Here is a 25956-nt window from a genome sequence, read left to right as displayed (position 1 = left end):
TATCCCTGTTAAAGGCAGCAAAGGGGATACACTGAGAGCAGCAGCAAAGGAAGAGCAGGGTGTGTGTTTCCAATGCCCTCATTCCAATGCCCTCATCCTTTGTGCTGATGCACAAAGTTTTGATGCTTACACAATGGGACTTTCCCACCTCTCCTCCCCTGCCCACTACACCCTCTCCTAACTTGCCCCAAATGATTTAGTGGGGAGGAGAAGGGGTGTAGTGCAGCAAGGCCCCCTGTCATATAAGACAAGACAAGGTGGAACAAGGTTCCGGTAGAAGGTAAGCAGGGTTTGGCAGGGCTCAGGCTGTGCTCTGGGGAACACAGAGCTCTGACATTGCTCCAACAAGGAACAAGCTGGAACTGAGCTCTTCTGAAGTAGCAACAGCAGCAGGTGCAGCCTAGTTGTTCGTGGCACCTCTTAGTGGCCCCCAACCTTCTCCAGTAACCTCCTGCTGTGATATCCATGTTAGGAGATGGCAGAGCCACATCCTCAGGCCGGGGTGGGTGGGGGCAGGCATTGGCTCCATTGGCTCACCTCAGCGCACTCCTGGGTCCGACCCTGCATTTCCCTCTCCTTCTGCCGCAGAGTCCTCACCACCCCCCCATTCCTGAAGAGGGACACCAGGGTCAGGAAAGGGAGAAAGTTCCATTGTGCAAGCAGAAGGGACTTAGCAGCACTACTGCAGATGCAACACAATACACAGCCTACTCAAACCTGATGACCACAGTGGGAAGGGACTCTGAAGGCACAAGGTAAGGTTTCTATGGCAGGTGTGTGCCCACAGGTGCCATGTTGGCAACTTGTGGCATACACTGTCTGGAATCAGCTCTCTGGGGTTTCGGACAGGGCACACACCTGGAGATGCCCAAGATAGAATCTGAGTCCGCCTGCATACAAAGTTGATGCTCAACCACTGAGAGATACAGATAGGTAGCCGTGTTGGTCTGCCATAGTCAAAATAAAAAAATTCCTTCCAGTAGCACCTTAAAGACCAACTAAGTTAGTTCTTGGTATGAGCTTTTGTGTGCATGCACACTTCTTCAGATACACTGAGAGATAGGCCACTTTGTTCCCCAAAGTGCCTCTGCTGTGCTGGTGAAGTTCACTGTTGGCCAAGGAGAGCTATCTCTGCAAGGGGTGAAGCCTTTGTTACACTTAAGGAGGGAGACATTAAACATGCTTTCTGAGCATTCAGGAGGCTCAGAATACCTTTGTTTACAATCGTTTTTAGTACAAATAGTGCTTTTCTTTTCTTTTAAAAAAGGTGCTTGCTCAACAGTTTACTTCACCAGAAACACAACTGAATCACAGCGAAATGTTTTAGCAATCAAGACACAAAATTTTAGCTGCAATTGTTTTGAGAATTATCATGGTGCTTTATTTCATATTTCATTCTTTCTACACACACGAGAAAGAGAGAGAGAGAGCAGAGAGTGGAGCTGTTCTGCAGGACTTCTACAGGGATCTCCATCAAAGAAATGTGTATTACATTTTGATTCATGGACATTTTTATTGCCAGGTGGAGCTGGATTGGGAAAAGGAATCTCAACAGGTTTCTCTTAGCCTCTCCAACACTGGAGGGCTTATGAGATCAGCCTTTTGATTCTCTACTGTTCATCGATCAACCCTGCTGCTACACGGTGCCCAACACCTCATTTAGGTGTTTTTTTAAAGGTTAAAATAACACCTAGTTTCTTAAGAATGTTAAAGCAAATCTAAAATGCAGGCTAGCAAGAATATACATTCTGTAATAGGGCATATTATTTGAGTAGCAGCTATGGCAGGTTGTAGAAACTGCAGCTGAAGGTGAAGAATGACTATATCACTGGAAGAAAGAGCATTTATGGGAGTCCGATTTATGATTCTGTGTTTTATTTTAGGTAGGTTGTAAGTAATTTTTATTCTACGGTTGTAACTTTTTAAAAAATTAAGCTGTTACAAGTGCCTTATTGGCTATGCTGCAGGATATATGTTTTAGATATATTTACTTACGTGCTTACTTGCCGAAAATCCAGTGACACCATTGGAACCCAGCTAGTTCTGCATGTGGTGCTGCTATAGTTCAGAGATTTCTTAATAGAAAATGCAGTCCAGAAAGTTGCATGTATTTTAGCTTGTGAGTCACCTGCCTCAAAGGTTTGTAGGGTTAAAACTGCATAAATCGTCATTTTTGTGCTTCTGCTTTTCACCTGAAGTCATGCTGCATTCTGGGCCTCGAAATCTTGAAGTTGTGTTCCTGCTGCATTTATGCACAGTGGGCTGCACCAAATGATGTTGCTGCATTCATGTAGTGGCCAGGGCGCTTAATTTTCACAGGTTTCTCCTACTGGCAGCATGTCCCCTGTCCCCCGCACCCCGTTGTGGGATCCTCCAGAACAGAATGAAACATGGTACTGAGGATTGCAGGGGTTGTGGGGAGCAGAAGCATTTTCTGCTAAGGCATTGGGTATAAATCAACATGCTTACCTGGCCTTGGTATGCAAGTTGATATCACTGAGTTTGGTGAGATTGCAGAAGAAGGTTTTGTGCAAAAGAGTAAAAATATCCTGAGATTTAATTTGGCTCGGTGTGAGAGAATTAAAATGTTTCAAGAAGGAAATATCATGAGAATGTCAGAAGCAAGAGTAATTTAAATGGCTTCCTTGCTTAGGCTGCATTCCTCCTTTGAAGTCCAGAGCGACATTCATTTACATAAGTGAAAATATATTTTATATATAATATTGTACCAGCCATACCTGAGCAAAGAACAGAACAGTTACTCGATATGTGGTGCCTCCTGAGAAAGAAAAGGATTTGAAAACATGAACTACATACTAACTCAGAGTAAGTTTTTATTTGAAAATTTGGCTACATCTACTACACTTTCCTCTGATAATGAGACATAGAATTGTGGATAATTTTTTTACTACAACCTCTGAATCCTTTTTACGCCAATAAAATACACTTATATTCTGGCAGATGTGCAGTTTCATATCAATGAGAGGGGAACAAACAAAATGAACTCTAGAACAAACTCAACATATTCATTTTAAAGCCTTCAAAAGCTGCCTCCTTTAAACTTGAGACAGTATTTTCAGTTTTAACCATTTTGGGGTTGTTTGTGACCAAGGAGTAGAATTTTATCATTTTTTCATTCTAAGGTTTACAAGTAAGTCATTCCAATTTGCATCCTTGGTATTCATCTCACACAGAGGTGGGTGAGTAGGATTTTTACTCATTTTTGTGTCTCTAGAGTAAAACACACCAAAAGTAAATTTAAAAATGAATTCTCTTACAAAAATCACCTCATTTTTGTTTAAAAGCATTTAGCATAATAGAATTTTAATAGAATAAAATTAAAAGCATTTAGCATAATAGTGAAACTGCACTTAAAGGTGGGGGACTTGCAGGATTTTTAGACATTTCTTTTTATCTACATACCAATCCCCTCAATTTTCATTGTACGTTTAAAATCTATTTGATCACATTCTGAAATCTTGAAGTGCTACTGGAATTGAAGTACAGTGGTACCTCGGGTTAAGTACTTAATTCCTTCCAGAGGTCCATTCTTAACCTGAAACTGTTCTTAACCTGAAACACCACTTTAGCTAATGGGGCCTCCTGCTACTACCGCGCCGCCGGAGCACAATTTCTGTTCTCATCCTGAAGCAAAGTTCTTAACCCAAGGTACTATTTCTGGGTTAATGGAGTCTGTAACCTGAAGCATATGTAACCTAAGGTACCACTGTATAATGGAACCAAAAGCATATCACAATCGTAGAACAATTACAGAATGGAACTGCAGAAATCCGCTCATCTGTACCAGCTCCTACACTGGCCAGCTTCAACACCTTTTCTCTCCACTTTTGTATTCTGTTGAATTATTTGTTTGCACTGATACTTGTGCCATCCAAGGCCAAGAATTTCAGTACAGTGTGAAATTATATGGCCTCTTCAACTGAGCAATCAGCACAAGTTGTCCATCAGACATCCAGTAAGCAGTTGGTTCAATCAACACATTCATTTTATAGCTCCACATGAGATCTAATTACAGTTTTATTAGTAGGGCTGGTATTAACTGTCAGTAATTGCTATATATTCAATTTAGGATTTGCCACTTAAATTGGGCTTCCACTATTTAACCAGGTGCCCTCTTTTATTACGGAACACATTCAAATGTGATGTTCCAACTTCATATGCCAGTGAACACTTTCTCCATTCTCAACATAATGGGTCTGAGCATTGTGTTTAGGAAGACACACTGTGCATAAAACATCTCCAGTAGGTTGACCTTCGGGGAGATTTTGCTGAGGAACTGAGCAACTCCCACAGCCGTCAAAGCCTGCATGGTTCTGCTACAGTAAGGACTGCCAGGTCTTTGCTCAGACTTGTGGATTTTTAATCATGTGTCCATGTGCCACTTTGTTCTTCTCTTCACTTCGGACACAATACTTACCAATAGAGCCAGTTCACACCTTCCTATGACCACTGAAAAGTGTGCAATACTCAAATGTAGACACAACCATGTACAACTCTCCTTTTCCAAGAGTCAAATTTCCATTATATTTACCAAGCCACCACTTCTGTCTCCACAGACACTTTTAAAAAACCTCAAATCTGTACTTGTGAGTTAAAATAATGTTAAATCAGTGTCTGGAGGCGGTTGGAGAATGAATGGCAGCTAACAGATTGAGGTTGAATCCTGACAAGACAAAAGTACTGTTTTGGGGGCCCAGGAGGTGGGCAGGTGTGGAGGATTCCCTGGTCCTGAAAGGGGTAACTGTGCCCCTGAAGGACCAGGTGCGCAGCCTGGGAGTCATTTTGGACTCACAGCTGTCCATGGAGGCGCAGGTCAAATCTGTGTCCAGGGCAGCTGTTTATCAGCTCCATCTGGTATGTAGGGTGAGACCCTATCTGCCTGCGGACTGTCTCGCCAGAGTGGTGCATGCTCTGGTTATCTCCTGCTTAGACTACTGCAATGCGCTCTACGTGGGGCTACCTTTGAAGGTGACCCGGAAACTACAACTAATCCAGAACGCGGCAGCCAGACTGGTGACTGGGAGAGACCATATAACACCGGTCTTGAAATACCTACATTGGCTCCTAGTACGTTTCCGAGCACAATTCAAAGTGTTGGTGCTGACCTTTAAAGCCCTAAATGGCCTCGGTCCAGTATATCTGAAGGAGCGTCTCCACCCCCATTGTTCTACCCAGACACCGAGGTCCAGCGCCGAGGGCCTTCTGGTGGTTTGCTCACTGTGAAAAGCCAAGTTACAGGGAACCAGGCAGAGAGCATTCTTGGTAGTGTCGCCCTCCCTGTGGAACGCTCTCCCACCAGATGTCAAAGAGAACAACAACTACCAGACTTTTAGAAGACATCTGAAGGCAGCCCTGTTTAGGGAAGCTTTTAGTGTTTGATGTATTACAGTATTTTAATATTTTTTGGGAAGCCGCCCAGAGTGGCTGGGGAAGCCCAGCCAGATGGGCAGGGTATAAATAAATTGTTGTTGTTGTTGTTGTTGTTGTTGTTGTTGTTGTTGTTATATTCACCAGCAACTTCCTCATCTCTGTGCATCAAGTTCCTTTACTCTCTCCTTCCAAATCCCACAGCAAAGCCCACTCCCTTTTCTTTTTTTTAAAAGATGCTGCCAGAGCTTCGCTGGCACTTACATCAGATCCTCTGCCATTCACCATTCTCAGTTCTTGCCCTTTCCTTTCACCCTGCCTTTAATATCTAATGCCGACTGCAAAGACTCAGATTAAGCCCCGTGTCACTCCTTTGTTCAGTGCAGCACCTACTGCAATAGGGACAAGGTGCAGTCGTTTTGCTTTACTGACAAACAAATAAGTGGATTTGTGTGCCAAAAAAAGGAAGCTGGTGTAGCAGGGTTGACAGTAATGAAACCCAACTTTTTTTGGACGGTCTTTTCACTAAAATAAGCAGATATGATCAAACGTATGCAGGCAGCTGGTCTGCTGAGTTAAGAAAGTGCCATTTTCCCACAGACACATTTCAGAAGAGCGGTGCGTTTTAAATGTGTTTGTCAGTCTTTTCACTGTCAGTTTAGATCTCTAGCCGTAGCGATTCTTGCTCATATGTACTGACTATCAAATCTGAGGTCAGGCATGAATTCTTCCCAGTGGCAAGCAGGAAGGACGAGTATGGGTTTTGTGCGCACGCGCATGGATATACTTGTCTTCAAAGAGCTGATCAAATGGGATGTATATAACAGCGAAAGCCTTGAGACTATAAAGACTGAAATACTTCTGCACCCACATGTCCAGTGTTCTAAGCACAAAGTTTGGGTCTGGACCTGCTGATTAGGATGTCAGTTTAGGAAGTGGGACGCAAGTGGCGCTGTGGTCTAAACCACTGAGCCTCTTGGGCTTGCCGATCAGAAGGTCGGCGGTTCGAATCCCCGTGACAGGGTGAGCTCCCGTTGCTCGGTCCCTGCTCCTGCCAACCTAGCAGTTCGAAAGCACGTCAAAGTGCAAGTAGATAAATAGGTACCACTCTGGTGGGAAGGTAAATGGCATTTCCGTGCATTGCTCTGGTTCACCAGAAGCGGCTTAGTCATGCTGGCCACATGACCTGGAAGCTGTCTGGGGGAAAATGGCCAGTAAAGCAAGATGAGCTCCGCAACCCCAGAGTCTTCTGCAACTGGACCTAACGGTCAGGCATCCCCTTTACCCCTTTACCTTAGGAAGTTTAAAGCTGATGCCCTGGATTTGGGAAGGCCAATTTGCCAATTGACCAGGGTTGAAGCCAGGGTAAGACCTTGCACAACATGGGAGAAAACTAGCAGAACCTTGAGGTAACTGATTTTTCAACCAATGTTGAAAAGGCAGCACTCCCCTTAGGGGTGGTCCTGATGGAGCACATAGCCTTGCTCCTGCCCCCCTGCACTCAGTTCTTTGTCAGATCACCCCCTCCTTTTTGTTATGTTATGTCTTGTATATGTTATGTCTTGCTATGACCATGTTGGTCACCAGATTTCGTGTCCACCACACCAATGGGCTCCAGCCTGGTAATTTTGCCTAACTCATAGCATCGTCACAACTTTGGTGGTTTAGGCATTGGGTAAATCTTAGTCTTGGGTGGAGCTGAGGTTGTAGTCTCTGCCTACCCCTCCTGTTAAAGGGGTCCGGGAGGCGTGGCTTCTGTCCATATGCCCAGGCTGTGGCAAGCCCTGCAAGGGTCATCATGGGACTTCCCTGCTGCCAGGTTGACCCTGCTTCACTGCCAGCAGGTGGGTTGGAAATCAATGGTTATGCCCAATGCCTATGCCACACCTCTTACATCTGTAGTCAATAAAGTTGTGGCCTTATTTGAGCCAACTAAGCTGTGCTGTGACTATTCTTCCTACCCAGTCAAGGGGCAGTGGGTTCAGAGACTGGGTGTGCAACAACAAAGCAGTAAAATGTGATTGGTTTGCTGCAAGCCTGGACAACACAAACAGTAGAATGAGGCAGTAGAACAAGACATAAAGTGAGCTATAATGTCCATCTGTAGGTAGAGGTAACTTATTTTAAAACGCTTCCTATATTTAATATTCCCCCCCAAAAAAACAACAACACCCCAGTGCACATAGGAGTTTTAATGCAGCTGAGCATCCAAACATGTGACACACCCGCAACACATCTGCAGTACCATCACCACCATAGGAGCCAACTGCTAGGAGCCATGGGGCTTCAGCCCCCAAAATAAAATATTTGAGGGGGCCAGGCTCCACAAAGTTGATGGGCATTCCCATTCAAATGGTGTGTGTTCACTGTGTCATGCGATTGATTATGCAGGGTGGGGCTTACCTGCAGAATATTTTATTCAAGATGGCACCCTGACCACCACATTTCCATTGCATGCCTGCTGCAGAGGTAATGATCAGGCATAATTCGTATCACGAATGGAACTAGTTTAGGACGAAGTCCAGAAGGCAGAACTCTAGCAAAGCCTGGTTCAGGGTTGCCAAGGCAGCTAGCCTTTAAAAAGTTGAGGGGAAGGGGGGGCGGAAAGCAGCTACCCAAGAGAAGTAGCTCATTCGCCACTCCCAGGCTTCACCCCTTCTGTGCCCTGGTCAGATTATTCTCCCTTCCTGGTGATGCCACAACACTATCCAACGTTAGCAAGGCAGCCTGCCAACAGCCTCTCCCTACCTCCTTTCATATCTCGTTGCTGGAAGGCAGAGGCCGGTTTTGGGTCTAGGGCAGTTTAAGTAGTTCCACGTTTCACACTGTTTCAGATTAACAAGGGCAATATTTAAATGTGAGTTGTGACAGGATGGAAACATAAGAGGTTTGTGAGTAGTGACTTTTTCAATATAAAAGAATTTTTCTCAAGTATCATTGAGTTCACCATGTGAGAGTTCAAACTGCCTGACTGTCCATTAAAGGCATTTATTAATGATCATATGCCTTTCAACATTTCTCCAATGAAAATAGGGCCGTCCCATTCCATAATGATAATTATACTATTTATACATGGGTGGCACTGTGGGTTAAACCACAGAGGCTAGGACTTACCAATCAGAAGGTCGGCGGTTCGAATCCCCGTGACGGGGTGAGCTCCCATTGCTCGGTCCCTGCTCCTGCCAACCTAGCAGTTTGAAAGCACGTCAAAGTGCAAGTAGATAAATAGGTACCACTCCAGCAGGAAGGTAAACGGTGTTTACCTTCGTATACTACTCTCTGTAATATAGTGTATTTTAAAATGGGGTTTTAGAGTTTTTAGGGGTTTTTGAATGTTTTATGTAGTTTTTATGGAGTTTTATGTAGTTTTGTGGTAGTTCTATGTAGTTTTATGTAGTTTTTCAATTTCATTGTTCCACAAGGGACAATGACAATAAAGATATTGTATCGTATCGTGCACTGCTCTGGTTCGCCAGAAGCGGCTTAGTCATGCTGGCCACATGACCTGAAAGATGTACGCCGGCTCCCTTGGCCAATAAAGCGAGATGAGCGCCGCAACCCCAGAGTCAGTCACGACTGGACCTAATGGTCAGGGGTCCCTTTACCTTTACCTTTTTACCCCACACAATGCTCAAGGCAGCATACAGCATCACAAGATTTACATAATTACCAACATAACAAAAGTCATAAACAATAAATAAAACACATCAGAAAATACACAACCAAATGGAAGACAATTTCCACATAATTCATAAAACCGAAAACTAAGAAACATTTAAAAACCCTTCCCTATACAGGATTGCCTTCAGACGGCTCAGGGGTTGGATAACTCCATACCCTCCGTCATTTCTCCAATGAAAATAGAGACATCCTAAGGAAAAGTGGGATATTCCGGGATCAAATCAGAAACAGGACAGCTTCTCTAAGTCAGGGACATCCCTGGAAAACAGGGACACTCAGAGGGTCTGTGATCAGATCTTTCCCAGGGAACTCTGGGAACTGTAGTACTGTGTGAATGATAGGAGGGAGCAGCCACAAACTGAACTTGCTTGTCACCTCAGATACCATACCTTTCAATGCTACTCATTCAGCCCATTGCTCTTCTTTTTATAACTTAGTTCTGTATTCCTGCTTTTACAGCCCACCTTCACCTAGATCTGATCAAATTCCTAGATCTGATCAAATTCTGCCTACTTTCCTACTCCAAACTAGCCATGTGTTGCACTCTACACAGATGCTGCTCCCAAGTCATTGGATGGCTTTTTAAAAAAGTGAGCCCTTCTACCAGATGTTCCCAAGTTCCCAGGTGTGCTCATCCCTCAATCAAAGCTCTCGTGACTCATACAGCAGATTGCATAGCCGCTACCCATTCAAGCTAGAGAAATTGCAAACAGTTCCACACCAGTAGCGCTGCTCTTGTGCTAGCAGGTTCCTCAGAGATGCTATTCATGAGCATTGAGGCACCTCTTATCATATTGTTACTTTCTGTAAAATATATGGCAATCTCCTGATACAAAAGTGGGAGAATGCTGCATTTTGCAGAACATTTGTGACAGAGTAGAAATTCCTCGGCTGGTATATCTCTGCTTATGAAAACAGCCTGTTTCCCATACACTGACTGTCTTGGCCTAGTGTTCTGCAAAAACTAGCCCTACATCTCCTAAATAACATAGTGCTCTGGCTAACTCATAAAAGTTAGCTGCTTCATTTGTTGAATTGTGCAGTGCTGCAATAGATCAAGGCTTTCCCCCTCGGGTGGCATAATGCAAAAATACTCAGCCCTCTAAGAAGGTGGGCGCTGGCTATTTAGATGTCACCTAGGTGTGAATAAAGACGCAGGTGGCAGTGGCGTAGCGTGAGTTGTCAGCACCCGGGGCAAGGCAAGTAATTTGCGCCCCCCCCTAACACCTAACCTGCCGATCTGAGGCGAGTTGCCGCTGGCGCTGCCGCCCAAACGACGCCGCTTGCCCGGAGGAGGAGGGGGGCAGAGAGGCGAGGAAAATGCAACATGGCCCAGCAGCTGCAGCAGCAGCGGAAGCGGGGCTGTGAGGAAGGGCTGCCTGGAGCGTCCTCCGCGGCCCTGACGCTCGGGGACTGCGACGAGCGCTGAGAGCCGCTGAGAGCCGCTGAGAGCCGCTGCCTGCCGGACGCCTACAGCCCGGGCGCGCGCACAGCTCGTCGGTTCCACAAGAAGAGCCTGCGCCCGAGGCTCTTCGGCGACTCCGGAGGCAGCGAGCGCCCCCCCCCAGATGTTGCGCCCGGTGCGGCCGGCCCCCCTTGCACCCCCACGCTACGCCACTGGCAGGTGGCGCTGTGGTCTAAACCACTGAGCCTCTTGGGCTTGCCAATCAGAAAGTCAGCTGTTCGCATCCCATTGCTCTGTCCCAGCTTCTGCCAACCTAGCAGTTAGAAAGCACACCAGTGCAAGTAGATAAATAGGTACCGCTGCAATGGGAAGGTAAACAGCATTTCTCTGCACTCTGGCACTCATCACGGTGTCTCATAGTGCCAAAAGTAGTTTAGTCATGCTGGCCACATGAGCTGGAAAATCTGTCTGCAGACAAACGCCGGCTCCCTCAGCCTGAAAGCAAGATAAGCAATGCACCCCATAGTCACCTTTACCCCACAGTCGCCTTTACCTTTACCACTTTTTCTTCAAGGTTCTCAAAATGGCATGGCATATATGGGAAAGGTTGTAGTTAGTGGTAGAGGCCATGCATCGCATGCAAAAGGTCCCTTGTGTGACTAAGTAGGGTTGGGAAAGTCAACCTGAAATAGTGGAGAACCACTGCTAGTCAGTATTAATAATGATGGACCAATTTTTGAATTATGGTGCTGGAGGAGACTCTTGAGAGTCCCATGGACTGCAAGAAGATCAAACCTCTCCATTCTTAAGGAAATCAGCCCTGAGTGCTCACTGGAAGGACAGATCCTGAAGCTGAGGCTCCAGTACTTTGGCCACCTCATGAGAAGAGAAGACTCCCTGGAAAAGACCCTGATGTTGGGAAAGATGGAGGGCACAAGGAGAAGGGGACGACAGAGGACGAGATGGTGGGACAGTGTTCTCGAAGCAACAAACATGAGTTTGACCAAACTGCGGGAGGCAGTGGAAGGCAGGAGGGCCTGGCGTGCTCTGGCCCAGGGGGTCATGAGGAGTCGGACACGACTAAACGACTAAACAACAACAAAGTTGGACCAGTGGCCTCACTCTGTATAGGACAGCTTCCTATGCCACCCTCCCTCCATTTTCTCCACAAGAACCCTGTGAGTGAGGGTAGAGAGACGGTTGCCTAGTAACCTAGGTTACCTAGTAACCGCCAGGCAGAGCCATAGCTACAGGGGTGCTAGCCAGCTTTTTTGCTCTGGGTGAAGCCTTCAGACATAAGATCCATTCATTTCAATGATACAATCCCAAAAATGGGTTCATAGATTTAGTTTGTTTTTATCCCAGAACATACCGCATAATATCTCCAGTGAGTCATTCCAGTGCCTACAAGGATAAAATAATCCTGCTTTAAATATACAAGACAGGGACGTGGCCACAACCCAGGACCTCTCGGGAGGCCATGCAGATGTTCAGTAGATATCTGGCTGTGATCTTGTCATGTGTATTAGTCATTCAAAGAAGGCATTTCCATCTGTCTTTAAAATAAACAATGATCGGTGATCCTACGTTGGAGAGCTCAAACCAAGGTAAAATGAGTCTAAGAGTGGCTACAATAGACCCAACCGTCATTCCACCTGCTTTAATGACTGCTTTTCAAATGGGTTACAGGTAGCTTAAGGCCTTCATTTGCTCTACAAATTTAACTAACATAAATTGCATACAAAACTTTTGCTCAACGTTACCTGGCCTTCTCTAGGGTTCTTTTGCAAAAGACTTATGTGGAAAAGTAAGCAAAAGTGTAACTCGATTAAACTCTGCCTTTCATGTGAGCACACACGAACACACACTCACACTGAAAACTTTTATGACAGCTTAACTAACAAGATAATGCGCAACAAAGAGATCTGGTATTCAGCAGCTTCCCACGCCTTACCTGCAGGCCATACACCTGGCCAGGCTGGGATTAGCAACAGAATAACAGACAACTGGCAACAACCCTTCTCTGCTATTGCCACAAAGCACTCACTGAAATTCAAACCTGAAATTGTAACTGTGTTCAAAGTGATAGGCTTCATCTGGATATTCTTAAGTAAGAAGGGTAAAAAAGGTGTTGGGAAGAACATGTGAAATAGGTCAGGAGATTAAGATTTGTCACGATCCTTGCCCTGGCCAGGCAACAGTCACCCTTAAGAGACAGGTAAGTGGCATAAATGTTTGGTTTGCCATGGCAATGCCCAACGTGATATTCAGTATTCCCCAGTGTGGACAAAGGCACAAAGACTGCCCTGAACAAGGACATTGTTCAGTGTCTATTGTTATGAAGGAGAACCACTCTAGTTTGCATATTTTAATTCATATTTTAATTCATTTTAATTCATATATATTAACACAACCTGAGTACAATTTTCAGGGACCTGATGATCACTGGTGGTGGTCAAGCACAACCTCGCTTTTCAGAGGAGAATCTGGGGGTATCAACTCGGTGAATTGTTGCCCACACTTATCACCACAGATCTCTGAGCTTTATATAAAATGGTGTATCCTAAGCCGGGAGGATTCTGTGCTGTTCCACAAGTGTCCTAGCTGGAACTGCTTGCATTTTCCTGCTGTGGCCATCAGCCCCAGTGGCAGAGGTTTGACCTTGGAGTACCAGGTTCATGCTCTTAATGCTTCACAGTATTTTGTGTCTATGCACCAGACTGCACTTGGCCCTGATCTTCTATGGGAGGCCGGTGTGTTGCTCCCATAGAGATGTCTAGCAACTCCTTCCAATGGCTCAGCATGCTAGCTTTTCACTTTCTGAGCACACGTAGTCTACACGTGTGGCCCTTAAATTGCTTTTTTATTCAGTCGTAATGAATTAGCTCCTCCACCTTTCACTCTATTTAGTTCTTCAATGTCACTGATAAAGAATACTTTTTGCTCTTTGGGTGTTTGATCCTTCTGTTCTCAAAGCACGTCTGTCGCACCCAGAGGATTCCTTTTTTTGGTGAGCTTAGAAAGGGAAAGTGTTTGTAAATTTTCTGTCTGTATGGATTCCCTCTCAGATTTCAAAAACCTAATATCTTTTTGTAGCTTTTCAAGCATGCAATTTGCTGACATTTTGAACATCCAGACTGACTTGACCTGGTTTTAACTTCTTCTTTTTAAGAAGCTCCCCTCCCCTTTAAGCTTATGGGGCTATTTGATTAATAGTATGACACTTGCACGCACAGAGATTGAGATCAGTACCTTTTGCTTTTCAGAGTGAAAAAATAAAATGCCATCTTGGAAGAGGTTGTATGCCGCCAAATTCTATGCAAATTTACTTGGAAGCAAGGCCAACCGTGCTCAATGGAACTTTCTCCCAAGTAAAATTGCTTTGTACACAAAGAATCAGGCTTCGATAAAGGTAGAAAAGCTAAAGCAAGGTTTTTCAACATTTGGTTCAAATTTCTGATTTCTTACCTGTCATTTGTACATGCTGACTAGGCTTTTATCAGCTGCACATTTTTTCCTTAAATAAAGAAGTGCATCTGAAGAAACTAAGCAAGCTGAGGCACTCATTGTCTTACAGTGCCATCCTATGCATATCTGCTCAAAAGGATGTCTCCCTGACATGGTTATAGCCAAGGAGGGCGGGGGGGCAGCTGTCCCCCCCCCCCCGATCAAGTAAAACAATAGAAATACTTAACTAAGTGACCAACCACGTCAATTCTGCCCCCCCCAAGTCCTGCCCCCCCCAACAAACGTCCTGGCTACGCCCATGCTCCCTGAGTTCACTGGGACTTCCAGTAAGTGGGTATAGGATCGCAGCCTTAAACTCATGATGAAAAGAAATGCAATGCATTATACATGGGGATGCCTCTGTGGTCAGTTTGGAAACTCCAGCTGCTGCAGAATTCTGTAGGCACGTTGCTCAAGGCAATCTGAGCATATATTACCAGTCCTGGCCGACTGCACTGGCTGCCACTCAGTTTCCAGTGCCAGTTCAAAATGTTGGTTTTGACCTATAAAGACTTAAACAGTGCAGGACCACAAGCAGACCCCATACAGGGGCATACAAAGGGGTGTGCGATCCACCCCGGGTGCCACCCTGACATGGGAAGACAAAATGGCAGGTGGCCCTCGTCACTGCAGGGCCTGCAACGCGTGTGAGCCACACGTCTCAGCGCCCACAAGCTCCGCGCTGTCTGCCCTCTGCCTCCCCCCCAGCTGTAGGGCGGCTGAGGTCCCACTGCATGCCCCATCCCTATGGGTGCCGCAACCCGTACCATGTGCCCCGTCCCTATGGGCACCTCTATAGGGTCCATATAGGGTCAGGGTGCACCGCCCATAGGTATGGCACAGAGTGTGTGGCGCCCATAGGGACGGCACGGGAGAGGACGGCACCGAGCGCACGTCGCCCATAGGGCCCCTATGGGTGGTTTGCCCCGCCCCTGGGCACTCCACCCAAGGTGCCCGAGAGGCAACACGAGAAGGAGCATTTGTGGAATCCTCTCCCCTGGCACCTTCATTATCTTTAGGTACCAAGCAAAAACATTTCTATTCTCACAGGCCTTGGGCTGATTAAACAAGCTATGGCCTTTTAAACTATGGGGGTGCTCTTGGTTTTTGTTGTTGTTGTTGTTTTGCCTATTGTGTTACGTATTTTCTGTTACGTTGTAAACCACCTTGTGGTTTTCAGATGAAGGGTGATATAAAAATTTTAACAGCAGCAGCAGCAGCTACAGCAATAGCTTTTTAAATAATGCAAAAACTATAGGTCTGCATTGTGTCAGAAAACAGCCAATCGCTGATGATCCCCTTGGTAATTTGTTTGCTCCAAGAGGCATCTCCCACGCCACTGCTGGAAACAGAATGTGGGGTTCTATCTAGCAGGGCATTACACACCCAAAAAACATTTCACAAATGAAGATAACAGCATCACAGTTCATGAAAGGAGAATCACTATTTAAGCTGACCCCCCCCCCATCACTTACATGCTGCTGAAGGCTCTCCTTCTTCTGTGGTATGCTGTGTTTATTCATTAAAATATTTGTAGAAATGCCATTTAGGATCAAACGCTACGAAGGTGGTGTCCAATCTATAAATTCACAGTATAAACTCAATAATATTTTTTAAAATCACAAATACCAAAGCCGGCAGGAAGAACAGCATTCAGCCCACTAAAGATAATAAAATCAGATAAATAATTATAAACCGCAACACCAACATATATATACTGTAACTCACATGCACCCCTCGTTTAAAAGAAGGTGGTTGTAAACAGATGGGTTCATTTAAAGGCCTGTCGTGATGAGGCCTTACGTAGTTCAACTGGAGCAGAGTTTTGCTGACATGAGTTTGCTGCTGAGAAAGCCCTCTCCCTCGCCTCCCCGTCGAATTGCTCTCACAGGCAGACTCACAAGCTGATCTCCAAGTATGGGCAGGCTGGTACAGGCCAACACATTCTAATTACCGTGGAACCTCGGGTTAGAGACGCTTCAGGTTACAGACACTTCAGGTTACAGACTCTGCTAACCCAGAAATATTATCTCAGGTTAAGAACTTTGCTTCAGGATGAGAACAGAAATCAAGCGGCATCAGCGGGAGGCCCCATTAGCTAAAGTGGTACCTCAAGTTAAGAACAGTTTCAGGTTAAGAACGGACCTCCAGAACGAATTAAGTTCTTAACCCGAGTGGTGTTGTTGTTTAGTCGTTTAGTCGTGTCCGACTCTTCGTGACCCCATGGACCAAAGCATGCCAGGCACTTCTGTCTTCCACTGCCTCCCACAGTTTGGTCAAACTCATATATTTGCCATTTTTATATTATAAAGGAAAGCTCAGAATGTCAGCCAATGGAACTTCCGATCTTGTCAGAGATTTGATGATAACATTTCTACATTTCAGAAATATGTTTGGACCTTCCAGTTCATGTCTTCTGGATTTCCTACCTCCAAAGAAAAGGCACAGTCCTCTTGTACAGATCTGTTATTGGTGCCTTTGTTTTAAATTATTGTTTCCTGCCTCAAGCTTTTCGATGGGGTAGCCTAGACAAAATGTGGTGTATTAGTTAGAGTGTTGGACTAGGACCTGGGAGCCCAGGGTTCAAATCCTCCCTCAGCCATGAAGCTCACTGGGTGACCGTGGGCCAGCCACTGCCTCTCAGCCTAACCCACCACACAGGGCTATTGTGAGTGTGAAATGAAGTGGGGGGAGAACCAGGGGCAACACCTGGAGCACCTTGGAGAACAAAGGTTGAGAGGGGGGCTATTGGTTTGTTTTGTTCTTGTGATTTACAGTGGTGCCCCGCAAGACGAATGCCTCGCAAGACGGAAAACTCGCTAGACGAAAGGGTTTTCCATTTTGGAGGTGCTTCGTAAAACGAATCTCCTATGGGCTTGCTTCGCAAGACGACAATGTCTTGCAAGTTCCTGCTGTTTTTTTTCTCCCCCCCCCTTTTTCTAAGCCGCTAAGCCGCTTATCAGCTGATCCGATCAGCAGATAAGCCGCTAAAAGCCGCTAAAAGCCGCTAAAAGCCGCTAATAGCGCTAATCCGCTAATCCGTCAATGGGCTTGCTTTGCAAGACGAAAAAAACCGCTAGACGAAGAGAATCACAGAACGGATTCTTTTCGTCTTGCGAGGCACCACTGTATTGTATTTTTATCATGCATTTTTATGCTGTGAACCACCCTGAAATCTACAGATGAAGAATGGTACACAAATTCAATAAACAATAAATAGATAAAGAAGCGTAGCTCCAGTGTGATATTTTAGTAAAATTGTTGGAAACATTGAATCCCAGCTCCAAATGAGCTATTCCAAGAACACTTAGGGTTGGATCCAGACATAGTCCTACTCAGTGCTTTTTTCTGGGAGGACGCAGGGGGACGCATGCCCCTAAACATTTTGTGAATCTAAGTTTGGCCTCATTGAGGGGCAGTATTTCAATATGAGTAGGAAAATGAGAGTACCCTAAACATATATTTTTTGGGGGGGGAACACTGATCCTACTTAGGGGATACTGACTGAAATCAATCAGATGCCAACAGGGTTCAACCCATAATTATGCATTTAAGTGAGTGAAATTTGGCACTGTGGGTAAAACCTCAGTGCCTAGGACTTGCCGATCGTATGGTCGGCGGTTCGAATCCCCGCGGCGGGGTGAGCTCCCATCGTTCGGTCCCAGCTCCTGCCCACCTAGCAGTTCGAAAGCACCCTTAAGTGCAAGTAGATAAATAGGTAAAGGTAAAGGTACCCCTGCCCGTACGGGCCAGTCTTGCCAGATTCTAGGGTTGTGCGCTCATCTCACTCTATAGGCCGGGAGCCAGCGCTGTCCGCAGACACTTCCAGGTCACGTGGCCAGCGTGACAAGCTGCATCTGGCGAGCCAGCGCAGCACACGGAACGCCGTTTACCTTCCCGCTGGTAAGCGGTCCCTATTTATCTACTTGCACCCGGGGGGTGCTTTCGAACTGCTAGGTTGGCAGGCGCTGGGACCGAACGACGGGAGCGCACCCAGCCGCGGGGATTCGAATCGCCGACCATGCGATCGGCAAGTAGTAGGCGCTGAGGTTTTACCCACAGCGCCACCCACGTCCTAGATAAAGTAGATAAATAGGTAGATAAAGTAAGGTAAAGGTAAAGGTACCCCTGCCCGAACGGGCCAGTCTTGACAGACTGTGGGGTTTGTGCGCCCATCTCACATTTATTGGCCGGGGGCCAGCGCTGTCCGGGGACACTTCCGGGTCACGTGGCCAGCGTGACATCGCTGCTCTGGCGAGCCAGAGCCGCACACGGAACGCCGTTTACCTTCCCGCTGGTAAGCGGTACCTATTTATCTACTTGCACCCGGAGGTGCTTTCGAACTGCTAGGTGGGCAGGCGCTGGGACCGAACAGCGGGAGCGCACCCCGCCGCGGGGATTCGAGCCGCCGACCTTTCGATCGGCAAGCCCTAGGCATTGAGGCTTTAGCCCACAGCGCCACCCGCGTCCTAGGTAGATAAAGTAGATAAAGATAAATGTCCCTATTTATCTACTTTATCTACCTATTTATCTTTATCTACTTTAGGTAGATAAAGTAGATAAAGATAAATAGGTAGATAAAGTAGATAAATAGGGACACGGGTGGCGCTGTGGGTTAAAGCCTCAGTGCCTAGGGCTTGCCGATCGAAAGGTCGGCGGTTCGAATCCCCGCGGCGGGGTGCGCTCCCGCTGCTCGGTCCCAGCACCTGCCAACCTAGCAGTTCGAAAGCACCCCCGGGTGCAAGTAGATAAATAGGTACCGCTTACCAGCGGGAAGGTAAACGGCGTTCCGTGTGCTGCGCTGGCTCGCCAGATGCAGGTTTGTCACGCTGGCCACGTGACCCGGAAGTGTCTCCGGACAGCGCTGGCCCCCGGCCTATAGATGTGAGATGGGCGCACAAACCCCAGAGTCTGTCAAGACTGGCCCGTTCGGGCAGGGGTACCTTTACCTTTACCTAAAGTAGATAAATAGGTACCGCTTTATAGCGGGAAGGTAAAAGGCGTTTCCGTGCACTGCGCTGGTGCTGGCTTGCCAGAGCAGCTTCGTCACGCTGGCCACGTGACCCGGAAGTGTCTTCGGACAGTGCTGGCTCCCGGCCTCTTAAGCAAGATGAGCACGCAACCCCAGAGTCGGTCACGACTGGCCCGTTCGGGCAGGGGTACATTTACCTTTACCTTTTAAACATATGTAGGGCTGGAAGCGTAGACTCTCTCATATTGCATCTGTGTCTAGATCTTGCTGCTATAAGAATGACCTGTCCTGATCGTCACAGTATAAACTTGATCTAATGTTAATATCTGCATATCAAGTTGCAATTAAAGGTGCAGCCACGCTTGCCAACTGAAAAGCTGGTAGCCGTCAACTCTGTGCTTCACTTCCTATTTAGAGAGAGAAGCACTCATTTTTGTAGTTTTATCTTCAGGTGTTTGCTGTGTCCTGCAGTCTTCACACACTAGACTCTTGTGCCCATCCATACAGTTGACACCAAAGCTGAAGGGTAAAACTAAGATGCATGTTATATGAGGGTAGGAAGCAGCCAACTGACAGGGAAAAGGCTAAGACCAAACCAGAGGGCACTAAAGATAAATAAATAAAAATAGAAAATCAAAGAGCAGTGAACATGAAAGAAACTGTCAGACATTTGTCATAAGAAATGCTGCTAAGATGTCTGCTATAAGAGAATACTTTCCTCTGGGTTTCTTTTCACCCTTGTATGACATGCACATATTCTGCTCCAAACAATGTGCAGTCAAGAGTAGGTGGATACATTTTCACCTTCAAATAATTCAGACAGCTGTAGCTGCTCTTGACAAGGGCTCTCAGGAGCAGTGTCAGGGGCCGAGCTGGTATCGCCATGTAATTATTTACTGATGCACATCTTAAGATGCTAGCAAGTGGAACTTGAGATTGATGAAAGGTATATCCTTTTCAGAAGTAAAAGTTGAACATATTTTTCACCAACACTACAGCTTTAAAGCACTTTAAGCTTTGAGGGGAAATATGCTTCAAATATGCTTTGTGTGTACGCAACCATTGTGTATGTCTTCAACCTGAAACAGATACAGCCCAAATTATTCTGGAGCAGAAAGTGTGGGCAAAATCCCAAACTATCCATGCTGATCCTCTGCATGACTTATTTGGATGTGACCAACTGAGACTAGATTCAGGCTGGAACTCAGGAAAGCTGCCTTTAGGGTAACAGAAGAGTAGGAAAGTCTACCACTGCTGCAACCCTGAACCCTTTTATTCCCAGGTCCCATTGCTCACCCTCTATGCTCCCTGATCTGGAGCGAAGTGGAATTAAAACCCCACTTTTTCAGAAAGTCAGGCAAGGAGTTTGGCTGATTGTGCACAACAGGGAAATATTAGGAAAACAAAGAATTGGATTTTCTCACTAACAACTAGGAATGCCACCAAATTTTGCCCCATTGAGGACAGATTTCTGGGTGCTGGCTTGGAATGGAGCCAGAACTCACCTGTAAGATCATGAGACACATATTAATATTATTTGAACATGTGGCCTCCAGACCCATGAGATATTTAATTCCTGGCCTCCCTATTATCCATGTTCTTGGTCCTTGCTCCATTGAGTAAGTGGTGCTTTCTTTGATGCCTGTTGCATGCAAAGTGACATCCTAGGAATATTGCCAGGGTGCAGTAGGCTCTTGCTTTGCAAGCTCCTGTTAGCAGGGGTGCCAACTTGACTAAAATATTTGGGAGGACCTCAGATATGCGCCACCCCTCATAATCAATCACATGATGGGCACACAAACACCATTTGAATGGCAATGCCCATCAACTTTGGGGAGGTCTGACCCCCTCAATTATTTTATTTGTGGTGTCAAAGGGACCTCGGCTCCTAAGAGTTGGCTCCTATGCCTGCTAGCCTCTGGCACAGGAAATGGGCAATATTTCCGCCACCAGCTTGCCATGCTGGAGGTCATCAGGCGTATGTGGGTTTCATGAGTTGCCCCTCTGATCACTTTTTCAGAAGAACTCAATTCCAAACATCCGTATCCCCAGCCTGCTGCCCCAGCAAAAGGTGGAAACACAACACCCCACTTTGTCCTTAGTGCTTTTTAGCTACTTTTGGGTGCAAGCCAAACTCCTTGCTCCTACCAGTCGTGCTTTGTGGAGGTGCAGAGCAAACACTGCCCTGACATTCACAGCTACCGCAGCAGAAGATGTGGCAGGATGATCCAGATGGGAGTGAATGGCAACATGCAACAGCCATGAGACCAGCCAGGGATTCAGCAGGTCCTGGGCTGGCTCAGCTTTGCCCTGGGAATGCCCCCATTTCATGGCTTTACACCGGCTCCTGTGGGTGGAAGGAGGTCAATGCTGCTGATGAAGTCATGGTCTGGTCTAAGGGGCACTTGGATTGTCCTGTCTGTGTACTACTATTATTGCAAATGATTTTTAAGATACTTAGAACACATCGTTTTCGCTTACTGTTTCTAGCCACCTTAAACTCATAATAATAAGTACTGTAATAATATTACTGAACACCATGTAATCTTTTAAAAGGTAAAGGAAGAATACATTTGTATAGTTTTCCTTCCACTATTTCCTTATTTTTCTTTCCTTCTGTAAAGGACATATGCTTTTCCCCTTTAGCAACAGAATGTACATCTCCTCTATGTTGTATTATAAAATATAAGCAAGCTGGAATTTACCCTCTGGAAATGATCTCACTGTAGTGAGGCTCTTCTGCTCATTGAGACATGTTCAGTTATCACATTCCTGTTTCAGAATTGGGCTAATAACACTGTAGCCATGGTAAATATTTCAGAAACTCTCTTCTCTTTCCCAGTTTTGATGGGTACTTAATGAGAGCATAGGCTTTACTCTTAATCATTAGTGGAGGAAGAATGCTGGAAGAAAGAGGGGTACCACCACAGTTTATAAATTACCGTAGCTTTCCTTTATTTATTTTTTAATTAATTCAACCCTGCCCCCTGCAACTTAGCTTATAAGCAAATGAAATATTTGACCATTACTTCTCACTTTTAAAAAAAGAATTTCAAAAGTAATGGGTTCTATTAGCAACTTTCCTTTTAAAATTAGTGCTTTTGAACAGGGCATTGCTGTACGGTTTGGGCTACATAAGCCTGAGAATGGAAAGCCTCAAATTTGTATTAGTATATATAGATATGTGTAAATAACTGCTCACACAAGTGGTCCACTTACCCAAGGATGCCTCCAGAATTCCACAGGAGGGATTCAAGTGCATGCTGGGACTTTAAATTTGGCAGTTAAATTGGATTAAACAGTCCCATCACCCTAGCACAACTAATCCACTCTAAAAAAGAGCTGGACTTCTTGCAGTTTGGAAAGTAACAAGGAAATGCATTGAATATTGTGGGATGAATGAACATGCAATCACCCCACGAGCAAATCAGAACATTTGCTCATGGATTATATAATCCAACTATATAATTTAACTCCTGCATGAACTTTATGCAAGCTAATGGGGATGCATGCTCCATAAACAGGCTGTCTAGTGGAGTCCTGAATAGCATGATGCTGGAGAAGTAGACTGATGGAGGATACAGCTGCTTCCATGAGCAGGAATTTTCACTGCCCCAAAGTGACCTAATTACAGAGATTGCTTATTTGCCTTCAGTGTGTTTCTCTGATGGCACACTGCTCACACAGGAAAGCCACTCACATGAGCATATCAAAGCCCATTTTAACACATGAATTGACACCATGTTTCTCTGTAAAATTATAGGATCCAACCACCAGAGAAAACAGTCCTGTATATTGTAGGGGTGTGTGTGACCATCACTTTTTATCTGTATCTTTGCATGTCTTAAAATTCTGATTTGTTTCTGAGTTGCTGTCTGTACTCACTGTTCATATTTTGTATTTGGTTTGGTTAAAGGGAAAATGCTATAGGTAAAATAAAAGGGGGATTCCCTGGATACCTAGATCCAAGTTTGGGGATAGTATTCTTTGGAAGGGAGGTACAGCCGAGATTTAAAATCATAAAACATGCAACAAAGTAAAGGGTGGGAATATAGGCTGTTATCCCCTTCTAAGTTGTTTCCAAAGCTCCCCACTTCCCTTAGCATAGAAAGACACATATTTGACAAGTTAAAAATTGTTTACTTACAAACTCTTCAAAGGTTAGATTCATGGGCTTTTCCATAACGCAGCAGGCAAAGACAGGCAGTTTAACTGAGCTTCAAAATGGTAAATGTTTCTAAATTATTTGTATAGAAACACAAAGATGGATTGCTAAAGCCATGCAGTCTAAGCTTGGAGCATCCAGCTTGGACCTCCATAATGGTAGGGTTCACATGGTGGAAGAAAATACTGTGCAGCTGGACATGTGAAGGCAACCATTTATTTATTTTAATGGATTATTTCTCTGGAGTTCTCTTAAAAGTGATACAATAGTATTCATTCCTTTTAGGATTTGGATTCCACTTTCTACACTAGTTTCAAGTCCATGCATCAGTAGAAGCTACCTGGGTGTATTTGGTGGAAGTCATTTAACCTTCCTGTCCCTCAGGTCACTACCTTCAAATTGCGATGACAGCATTTTTCTACCTCATGGGGCAGTTGAAAAGAGAGCTCCATTAAGGGTTGTGGGGCATACAGGTGCTATGGTAATGGAGGGCATCAAAGGACCACAGAGAGGTATTTTATTAGCAGCTGTTTGGTTATTTATGTGATTAACTGCTCATGTGACCTATGGCAGAAGCGCCTAGAGCATGAGATGGAGCCATGGATACAGTCAGCGAGATGGATATTTTACAGAGACATTATGAGTTTGCTTAGAAATCCTGAACCAAACTGAAGCAGTAGCAATAATTCTGAGTTTACAGACATCCAGAAATTATGAGCACACTGCACTTTTGGAAAATATATTACATGTGGGATAGCTCATGTCCCAAGGGCAAGTGCTCTGTTTCTTTCATGACCCATAACTCAAGAGCATGGCACACAGCACTCGCCCTTTACAGAACATCTTCATTCCTCACAGGTGAGATAGATGAGCGCAAAGAGAGTACAGAAAATCCAACTCACTCAGCAGTGATTGGGGTGAGATTATTTTAACCTCTTTCACTTTATATGGTCAGTTATCACAGACAGATGAGTAAGAAAGAACAGGAGAGAGAGAGAGAGAGAGAGGTGCATCTAATTGTATACTAGAGGCATCAGAGCTTGTGATCTGATTATCACACTGCTTTTGTGAATTATATCCTATCAAAGAGGAAGGAGAATGGATCTAATGCGTAATACACAAATCTGCCGACATGATAAAAAAGACAACATAAAATAGCATATACAATGCAGCATACCCAGGAGTAGATTAAAAATAATAACCCAGGATGATGGCATGACAAAACATAATCTTGTCAACAGCATCTCACATTTATCAGCTCAGTCCTGCACTGTTTACTTGATCTAGACATTTCTTAATGTTAAAATGTGGGAGCAATTCCATCCAACTTACTTCTTCACATCCCTAGTAAGTTCACTGCTAGGTCAGATAATAGGCTAGATGCCAAATCAAGCATCTGTTCAAAAACATTTGCCTAATTATTTTAGTGTCTATTTATTTAGTTGGTTAATTAAGCCTTTAAAAAAAAAGATAGCATTTGAAGATCTGTTGTAATAATAGAATCATAGAATTAAATAGTTGGAAGGGACCCCGAGGGTCATGTAGTCCAATGCCCTGCAATGCAGGAGTCTCAGCTAAAGCATCCATGATAGATGACCATCCAACCTCTGTTCAAAAAGTTCTTCCTGATGTTGAATCAGAATCGCTTTTCCTATAACTTGAATCCATTGGTTTGGGGTCTACCCTCCAGAGCAGGAGGAAACAAGCTTGCTCCATCTGTGGCAGCCATGTGCACAAGCTGTGGCACATGCTCATGTCATGTGTGCGTGCTGTGGGGTGTCCACACGACGTGTCCACATGCCCCGCAGTATGTGTGCACACCACGAGCACACCGTGTGACATGGTGACATCAAGCGACCCCAGGTCCCCTCTATTGTGGGGGCAAGGTGGCACATCTGAACATGTGTACATGTAAACATTCACCCAAACATCCTCACAGACCGCACTTTTGTATAGTGATCATTTCCAGATTGTTTTACTAATATGTACTGAAACTAGGTAAAGGTAAGGGGACCCCTGACCATTAGGTCCAGTCGTGGCCGACTCTGGGGTTGCAGCGCTCATCTCGTTTTATTGGCCAAGGGAGCCGGCATACAGCTTCTGGGTCATATGGCCAGCATGACTAAGCCGCTTCCGGAGAGTCAGAGCAGCGCACGGAAACGGCGTTTACCTTCCCTCCAGAGAGGTACCTATTTATCTACTTGCACCCGGCTTGCGACTGTCTTTTTTTTAAAAAAAAAATTCCTCACAAAATTTTAAATGTGAACTTCTAATATGCACATTCTTGGAACACCATTCTCCCCTGATATAATGCATTTTCTAGGTCATTCTCACTCTAATATGCACACTGTACCATAATAATTTGCTGGAGCACTGCACTACAAAATTGAGAGAACTGTGAATTTTGAAGATTGCTTCAGTTCACACTTTGTTGCATAAAGTATGGATTAGGTAGATTTGCCTTTAAATGTGAACTAAGTTGAATTTTGCCCCCATCTCTAACTTAAACATTAGCTGAAGCCCATTAAGTGTGATAGAATGAGAATGGAAGGAAATAAGGGCAGGCTCCCAATATGGATTGTGAAGGGGATGGGGAAAATGAGGGGGGGAGAGGAAGTGAGGAACATCATCTCACGTTTTGTATTTGGGAAGAATGCTCACAACACCTATATAGCAGGGGTGGCTGAGCACAGGGTGGGGACCAAAGGCAGACAGACTACCCCAGAAAGAGCACGACGTGTCCCCCACCAGAGGTACTAACCCTCCCCTAGCACCCCATACACCCAGTTGTTGTAGAACTGCAGCACACCTAATCCCAGGCCAGTTACCATGCTTGCT

At 45.3% G+C, this 25956-nt stretch overlaps 1 long non-coding RNA gene across 1 annotated transcript in view; it reads right to left on the bottom strand.

The window, feature by feature from the left end:
• Positions 1-25956, bottom strand: part of LOC309528893 — a 62245-nt gene that overhangs the window by 6515 nt on the left and 29774 nt on the right. Inside the window, exon 2 of the long non-coding RNA XR_014217965.1 lies at positions 2739-2779. This is a non-coding gene — a long non-coding RNA (uncharacterized lncRNA). The remainder of the gene's footprint in view (positions 1-2738; positions 2780-25956) is intronic.

Source organism: Podarcis vaucheri (assembly GCF_965113315.1).
Source record: "Podarcis vaucheri genome assembly, chromosome: 3".
Taxonomy (NCBI): domain Eukaryota; kingdom Metazoa; phylum Chordata; class Lepidosauria; order Squamata; family Lacertidae; genus Podarcis; species Podarcis vaucheri.
This window is presented reverse-complemented; position numbering and strand designations above follow the sequence as displayed.